Genomic DNA, 7037 nt, shown 5'->3' on the forward strand with positions numbered 1-7037 from the left:
TGACCACCGCCGGCGGAGCGTGCGGCCGCAGTGAAGCCGTCGCCGTGCTCGATTTTGGCGGAGGAAAGAGACGATGTTGGGACCGTTGATTTGATAGCACATGGTCCCGATTATATGCGCCGTACCCGTTCGCGGCTTTCGGTCTGGTCCGTTGATCTGGATCGGACGGATGGAAACAAATCTAGAGTAATAAAATCCTCCCCGTTGCATTTGCATCCAACGGTTCTCGTCGTGTACCGTTTCACGACCGCGCCGATCTAATCTAGACCCTAGATCTAAGAACGGATGGCCGATACCCCACGATACCCCTTCGCAGGAGCGATTTTACTTAAGAGCCCTTGGGGTTCTGAAAAATAGAACCCGTCGTCCAATCTGATGCACCGCTGTGTCTTAGGAACTTTTTCTCCAAGACCCTACATTTCTCGGTAATTGGTGCGCAGTCTAGGGATTTTGTAAATCAGAGAAATAGAGTTAAAAATAGATTTTTAATATAAAAATATGTGCTTTAACTTGTATAAATCATAGAAAATTCATATGAACTCCAAATTGATCCATTCCAGTTTCTAAAATTTTGTAATATTATTGTTTATCACCTAGTGTCTCTGTTTTAACATGAAAACAGTAGTAAAATTAATGTTGGGGGCCTTTGTCTTCTGAAGGTCCTCAAAAACATGATTTAACAATGTTTTCCAAGTGTCACATATGAACAGGTACTGTCGGCGTTTCGACCCCGGGGGTCCTTGGACCGACGAGTAAAATTGTCGCTGCGTGTCCCAGCCCAGATGGGTTGGCGCGAGATGGAACACAAGGGGGGAGAAAACGTGGCTCGTGTTATCCTGCGCCAGGGGGATGCGCTTGCAGTAGGGGTTACAAGCGTTCGCGAGGGAGAGAGAGAGCCTGTTCGTTAGCCCGTCCTCCCGCGCGACCCTCCCGCATGAGGGCCCTGGACCTTCCTTTTATAGATGCAAGGAGAGGGTCCAGGTGTACAATGGGGGTGTAGCTATGCGCTAACGTGTCCGGCAGAGAGGCGCCTGAGCCCTGTGTACATGCCAACGTGGCTGTCGGAGAGGTGCTAGAGCCCTGTGTAAGCGGTATCGTGGTCGTCGGAGGAGCGCCTGAGTCCTGTAGAAGCACAGTTGTCGGGGCTACTGGGATGTTGCTGACGTATCCTTGCTTCCGTAGGGGGCTGAGAACCACCGTCGTCATGGACGCATGCGGGGAGCCATCATTACTTGTTACCGGGGTGAGCCTGGATGGGACGCCGGTCTTGTTCCCCCGTAGCCTGAGCTAGCTAGGGGTAGGGTAATGATGTACCCTTCGTGGCGTGGTCGGTCCGGGCCCAAGGTCGGGCGAGGCGGAGACTCCTCCTGAGGCCGAGGCCGGGGTCGGGCGAGGACGCGATTCCTCCCAAGGTCAAGGTTGAGGCCGAGCCCTGGGGTCGGGCGAGGCGGAGACCACCTTCCGAGGCCAAGGCGGGGGTCGAGCCCTGGGGTCGGGCGAGGCAGAGACCTCCTCCCGAGGCCGAGGCCCAAGGTCGGGCGAGGCGGAGCTTCCTGTTGCGCCTGAGGCTAGACTTAGCTGTTGTCAGCCTCACCCTGGCGGGTGGCACATCAGTCGGAGAGGGGCGAGCGGTGCTGTTTTCCTGTGAGGTCGGTCAGTGGAAGGGCGAAGTGACTGCGGTCACTTCGACCTTGCCGACTGAGGCATGTGTGTCAGGATAAGGCGTCAGGTGATCCTCGCATTGAATGCGCCTGCAATACGGTCGATTGGTGAGGCGATTTGGCCAAGGTTGCTTCACAACGAAGCCTGCCCGAGCTGGGCTTCGGGCGAGTCGAGGGTGCACCCGTTGCTTGAGGAGGCCCTCGGGCGAGGCGTGAATTCGCCTAGGACTACTGTTCCCGCCCGAGGCTGGGCTCGGGCGAGGCGAGATCGCGTCCCTTGAGCAGACGAAACCTTGACCTGAATTGCGCCCATCAGTCTCTGCAGCTTGCGCTGATGGTGGTTACAAGTCGTGTTTAGGAGTGTTGGGGGTACCCCTAATTACAGTACCCGACAGGTACCTTCGGACTCGGGTTAAAACCATACACGATGTGAAAAGCATGGTCGTGACGAAGGCTGATGTTGCTCCGAAGCTACACGCAAGGGAGCTTCGGCTCAATGGCGGAAAAAGGAACCGACTTAAAGGGGAAAAGGCTATCTAGTCCCCGTTGGGTTGTCCATAAGTCAATAGTAAATATGAAGGGCATGAATGTAAATTTACACAGGCTGCATCCTGTGCCTATAAATAGATGAACAATACCCCCGTACTGTTCACGCTGACTTGTACTTGCTCGTGCATCACGCTTGTACTTTCACCTTCTATCAGGCCGAATGTACAAATGTAATCTTATGTTATTCTTATTCATTCATGATTATATAATAAAAGATATACTGTGATGTCTTATAATCATCCATGTCATTTCTCATTTTTTATATGCTTCGTATTTCATTGACATACGCTGTGATCATGAAGGTACGTCCCTCATAACCATCGTCTGAAGATCGTTATATCCTTAGGGAAATAATGCTTCAAAGGATGAAGGACATTAACCATTAACCTATTTTTGTGTTGCCTTGTTCTTAACTCATAGCATTTGAGAACAAGTCCCCAACATTGGCGCCCACCTCCGGTGTACTCACTTCCACAACCTTCGGCAAAGCACTAACCTTCGTCATGCCACCGAACAAAGCTTCAGGGCTAGGGGCTGCTGCACTGCAGCAACTAGACACAAACCAGGAAACTCTCTCTCTCCGAGAGGCTCGAAGCCAGAAGAGAAAGGCCACCAGTCCAACACTCCAGGAGGAGGAGTTGGACCAAGAGATCAGGGACATGGAAATCATCCATCAACAAGTGCAAAGGAAAAAGGAGAAGATGGCTCGGCTGGTCGATCTTCAAAGGAAGATCGACGAAGCTACTGAAGAAGTGCGTCATCTTGTTCAAGATGAACAAGACCGAAGGCCCCAACACAGGGAGCTTCGTCAGGAAGGCTTATTCAACGAAGATGGATGGTATGATGATTTTAATCATGATACCTTTACTTTTGATGATGCTTCTCCCTTGGCAGCAAAATTGCAGGCTATCCCATGACCACAATCCTACAAGCCACCCTAGCTATCCATGTATGATGGGCACTCGTACCTAAAACAATTTCTGATGAGCTATGAGGCAACAATATCCTCATACGGAGGCAATGCAACTGTCATGGCTAAGTCCTTTGTCATGGTAGTTCGGAACGTGGCCTAGACATGGTATTCTTCCCTTCGGCCAGGGACAATCACGTCGTGGCAGAAGCTTAAGGACATGCTGGTGACTAGTTTCCAAGGCTTTCAGACAAAGCCAGTAACAGCTCAGCCCTTGTTCCAGTGCATGCAAGATCATGAGGAATACCTTCAGGCGTATGTCCGAAGGTTCTTGCGACTCAGAGCACAAGCGCCCGCAGTGCCCAATGAAATTTTCATTGAGGCCATGATCAAGGGTCTTCGTCCAGGACCTACGGCTCAATACTTCGCCAGAAAGCCACCACAGACTTTGGAGAAGCTACTTTAGAAGATGGATCAGTACATCCGGGCTGACAACGACTTCCGCCAAAGAAGGGAGGAAGCTTACAGGTTCTCGGAGATGACTAGGGGCTTCGGAGGAAGAATCCACCCGAGGCATGTCAGGTCAATCCACAGCTCCAGTCAGAATGACGACAAAGGAAGCCAGCTTCAGAGGTCACAGTACACCTCACAATCTTTGGGGCAACAACAAAGCTCTTTCAGGCCGCCAGCTCCAAGGGGCCGAGGCGCCAGGGGCTTCGGAGGAAGATATGGGGATCAACCCAGGAAGATCTATTGCTTATTCTGTGGTGAGGACAAGGGCCATACTACAAGAATGTGCCAAATCACCATTCAGAAGCAAAAGGAGATCGCAGAAGCCGAAGCTCGGCAGAATCAGCCGAAGCAGGTCTTGCAGACTGCTTCATGCCATTCTCCCTATATACCAAAATATGTGGGCAATCATCCTGCAGCTTCTGTTGCTTCGGCTAGCCATTCACAGGCTTCCTGGCCACAGCTCCCACCCCCACCGCCACTACAACCGACCTATCCCCGAAGTCAGCAGCCAGAAGGGCGCCAGCACTCCCAACAACAACGTGAATTCAGGGAGGAATCCGAAGCTGGCACAGTCAACAGTACTGTGCCAGAATCAAAGCACATTTATTGAGCAATATCCTACCTCTGAAATACTTTTATGATCTATGTCATTTTGTTTTTCAATAAGGAACAAGCAATGTAAATCTAGTTTTAATTCCTTGTATTAATTTCGCTTCTATCAGAATGAAATATATCTTTTTCACAGACTTACGAAGCTCAAAAATTGTCGAAGCTCAAAAGTCGTTCCAAAGGGAATGCAGAGCTAAGAATTGCCGAAACTGCAAAAAAGTCGTTCCTAAGGGAGCGTAGCGTATGTTTTGCTGAAGCTACAAAAAAGTCGTTCCTAAGGGAGCGCAGTGTAAGTTTTCTGCTCAAAAGTCGTTCCAAAGGGAATGCAGAGCCAAATACCGCTGAAATATAAGGCGAAGAAGTTCAAAAGACGTTCCTAAGGGGATGCAAAACTTACACCGCCGAAATAGAAGGCGAAGAAGTTCAAAAGACGTTCCTAAGGGGATGCAGAACTTACACCGAAAAATAAATGGTGAAGCCGAAAAATAAATGGCAAAGAGATTCCAGTCGTTTCTAAGGGGACGCGAAGATTGTGTGTTTCAGTGTGGGCGTGTGGGTGTGTGTCTTCGGCATTAGCATCATTTTTTGCATCATATCATCACATCATCCCGCATAGCATTACATCATACATCATATCGCACCAATGACACGAATTGAATACGAAGTCGATCTTCGGAGAATGCTTTGAAAAAATGAAAATGTGCTAAGGCACAAAGTAAGCTGAGAAATACAGTTTCATCAGCCCTGTTATAAAAGAAGGGATCCCTTTTTTACGAAGCATGGATATTTTTACGAAGCTTGGATATTTTCACGAAGCATGGATCTTTTTCTTTACGAAGCATGAAAAGAAGGGAAGGTGTTTTTTCGCCGAAGGCTCAAAAACGGTATGTATAAAAAGTTTCATGCATCGCAAAGAAGTGAATTACAACTAATTTACATATTAGATTCAAAGATATACACATCAAATATTACAGTCTTGTTACAATAAAGCTACATTAACCATTTAAAAATGTTTTTACAATAAGTGCTAGTCTTCTTTCAGGATCTTCTCCGCAACTTCATTTAGCAATTTATTGACGACTTCGTCAACAATAGATTCAGCCATATTAATGATCTCCAGTGCTTCCTTCATTTCTGGATCGGCCAGGGGATCGAACGGTTTTGGTGGCGGAGATAATTCAGCTATAGTGGAAAAAATTAATTAGTCCGAAGCCACAAAAACAAATTCCGAAGCTGAACATCAAAAGATATTACCTATACGTTTTTCGTGCTTTGCAGCTTCTTCAGCTCGCCTTGCTTCTACTCGGGCGTCATGGATGTCTTTTTCACTTTTCTTCATAATTTCATGAGCCATCTCTGGGCCACCATTCACCCAGACATCATTATAGAATTTTCCGCCCATCAAGGTTGCTTCAGCTAAAGGATCCTTCGTGACATCTGCGGAAAAGGCAGCTTCGGCCTGGGCCATGGTCTTGATGTGATCGCATCCCGCATCCTCCAAGATAGCTGAAATCCCTCGCGCACCGGAAAATGCACAGACATGAAGCGTCCCGATCCTTTGGGACTCAATTTTGATACAATTACTAGTTCCAGGAGGCTAGTAACCACATTCCTTACTTCAAATAGTACAGAGTTCGAATAAAAGTTATTAGAATACCAGTACAAGCTCGAGAAAGAGCCAGAATTACAAGCGTAGTAGAAGATAAACTAGCCCAAGCCACAGGCAGAACTGGGTGCAGACACAACCCCCTTAATCAAGCATAGCAAAAAAGAAGTCTTCAGCTGTTGAAAAACATAAATAAATCTAGGTGAATACACTAGGTATTCCACAATCCCATCCTGCCCGTAAAGATAAAGGGACCTATATAATACATGCTTTTATGTGGTGGAGTTGGAATCACTCTTCTTTTTCCAGAGAAAGGCAATACTTTGATGGTTTTTCCCAAAGAAGGAAATAGCACATTTTCACACTCAACCACCACTGAGCTTCCCGCTCCCATGGCATCATTTTCATTTCCAAAAACGCACCCACACACACACTTCCCTGTTCCTGGAGGTTATAAAACACTAATTGTCATACCACACCAGACTCGTCCATTCCAGTGGACACGGACTATTCGAATAGGTTTGAACTCTGCACAGAGGGGTACACTTTACCCACTAGTCTGGTTTCTGCGATCTCACCGTCGTGAGACTCGAATGCCGAATCTCTTTCCTTCCTCGCATGTCCTTACCTTAACGGTTATACCGAAAGGAGTTAGGCAACCGCCATGTCCAAACCGGACAAAACATTCCCCCTCCTTATCCTCCCGGTGCTCCCCAGCCTTCATAACCCTGGGGTTTGGACCGTACGAGTTCAGATTGAGTGACTTCCCATACAGTCTCGAGTGGTTGTACTTGTCATGAGTACAGGCAGTGAAGGATGACAAACCGGTCCTTATATGAGAGGACAATCCTTCTGCTCACACCTAACCCGGTTGAGCCATCACCTTAGGCCCTCCCCTAAACCAGGGAGTCCCTGACCATCCCACTCACAAGGTGAGGAGGGTGAATACCCTTCATCATACACTTTTTGAAAACATCGTTTAGTAAAAACACTGCCCTTTTCTCATCCCACATTTTGTACTCAAAAGATGTTTGTAAATGCGGGCTATCTCTATGCTCACAATGCAAAAGATCCATCCCTTAATCCCGGCTTAGGTAGTGGTAGAAAGAATAGGTAATTTATGCATCAAGGGAAGAATGGACTTGCCTTCGTCGAAGTTCTCCTGGCACAAAAGATCTATTTCAGAGGG

Source organism: Zea mays, chromosome 6, assembly GCF_902167145.1.
Source record: "Zea mays cultivar B73 chromosome 6, Zm-B73-REFERENCE-NAM-5.0, whole genome shotgun sequence".
Taxonomy (NCBI): domain Eukaryota; kingdom Viridiplantae; phylum Streptophyta; class Magnoliopsida; order Poales; family Poaceae; genus Zea; species Zea mays.